The sequence below is a fragment of the Suricata suricatta genome, chromosome 4 (assembly GCF_006229205.1).
Source record: "Suricata suricatta isolate VVHF042 chromosome 4, meerkat_22Aug2017_6uvM2_HiC, whole genome shotgun sequence".
NCBI lineage: Eukaryota > Metazoa > Chordata > Mammalia > Carnivora > Herpestidae > Suricata > Suricata suricatta.
In genome coordinates, this window is record NC_043703.1 from 148,914,864 (window position 1) to 148,916,935 (window position 2,072).

Here is a 2,072-nt window from a genome sequence, read left to right on the forward strand (position 1 = left end):
CCAATCTATGCTTCAGCACGGAGCCTGACACTGGGCTAGATCTCATGAACCGTGAGATCATGACCTGCGCTGAAATCAGGAGCTGGAAACTTAACCAACTGAGCCACCCAGGTGCCCCTATACTGGTTTTCTATTGCTAAATAACCAAATGCCACAAATTTAGAGGCCTAAAACAGCATTCATTAATTATTTCCCAGTTTCTGTAGGTCAGAAGTGTAGACACAGCTTAACTGGGTCCTCTGTTTTGGATTCTTATCAGACAGCAATCCAGGGGTCAATGAGTTTTCAGTCTCATCAGTGGTTTGACTGGGGAAAGGTACACTCCCCAGATCCCTCAGGTTGCTGGCAGATTTCATCTCCTAAGCCGTGGAATTGGTTCCCATTATCTTGCTGGCTGTCAGCAAGTGCTGATTTCCTTTCCCAGAGACCACCTGCGATTCCCTGTCATGTGCTCTTTTCTATGGGCAATTCACAACATGCATGCCTGCCTTCTTCAAGACCTGCAGGAGAATCTCTCCCTCCAGTTGGCGAAGATGAAGTCCCATATGACAAAACATAATCATGGGAAGACATACTATCACCTTTGCCCATGTCTATTGCTTGGAAGCAAGCCACAGGTTTTGCTGGCACTGAAGAGAAGGAGATTACACAAGGACATGACCTACGTACACTGGTGACCTAAAGGAGTGTCCAGTACTAGTTCCTAAGTTTTGACACCTTGAAGCCTCTTTCCTCATCCTGTTAGACTGCCAAGGTAGGCTTAAACTTGAGCCAGTCTGTTACTGTAAGAGATAAAATTCAGGGATATGCGAACTGGCATGCTAAATTTTCAAACACCTACAGAGCACAATCACTACACAAGAAAGACTACAAACCAAACAGCATATGCTACATGAAGCAGAATTATTGAAACAGATGGCCTACAAATATAAAATAAGCACAATAAATATTCTCAAAGATAGGAGGGAGTGTACTATTAATATAGAGCAGGAGCAAGAAGTCATAAGCAAGTTGGAAATATTAAGTTTGGAGGATACAGTAGCTAAGTTTTTAAGTGGCCTAATTCATATGAGCACAACTGAAGAGAGAATGAGCCAGCTGACAGATCAGATTGAGGAACTCTCTCAGAAGATACCAAAAGAGGATAAAGAAATAAAAGAATAAGGGAAAATTGGGAAATAAAGAGGTTAAAAGTAGGACTGTCAAAATGCAATATCTTCAGAAAAAAAAAAAAGTAATAAACAGAAGGAAGATATTTGCAAATGGCAAATGCCAATGGCAAAGCCAGCTGCCAGCCCGCTCAGACCCACTCTCAGCCCAGCACCCAGTTGGAGGAAACTCCTGTAGAGACTGATGCCGTGGCTCAGGGAATTAGCGATGAGGACGGCCACCACCAGCCCGTAGATGGCGATGATACCAGCCATGACCACTGGGATGATGGACTTCATGATCAGTTCTGGCTGCATGACAGACATGGCCGCGATGCCAGTGCCACTCTTGGTGGTACCATAGGCGGCACCTAGGGCGCTGAAGACCACGGCAGCTCAGGCGCCCATGACCGCAAAAAAGGAGGCGGAGTCGGGGCCGTTCTTGGCCTGGGACATGTCTGAGGGTGGGGAGAGGGCGAGCTCAGCAGGCCAAGGCAGGGGCGAGGACGGGCCGGGCAGGGCAATGAAGATGAAGAATGAAGAAACCTCAGCCTGGAAGGGCCCATATTGTACAAAATGGGACAAGTAAGAAACATCTGTACCTACACATATTAGAACACACAACACACAGACACCATCCATGAAGAATGTTAGTTGCACTATAGTGAAACTGAACGAGACTGATATAAAATCCCAGAATTCTTTGTTTAGCACACTTGACATTAAAATATGGGAGAGAAAAAATATCTTCAGGCATGTTGGCCCCAGAAGATTTGACATACAAAAATTCCTTTGGAAAATCCTCTTGGAAGAAGCGTTCACATAAGAATATATATACATCTCAGTACTCTGCACTGTGCAATAAACTCAGAACTAAAATTCACAGTAGATAAAGAAGAAAAGGCAAAACTGCCCTGAGAATGT

At 44.7% G+C, this 2,072-nt stretch overlaps 1 pseudogene; it reads right to left on the minus strand.

Annotated features, from left to right (window-relative positions):
- Positions 1–444: 444 nt before the first annotated feature.
- On the minus strand, positions 445–1,604 carry LOC115290747 (annotated as a pseudogene).
- Positions 1,605–2,072: the final 468 nt, after the last annotated feature.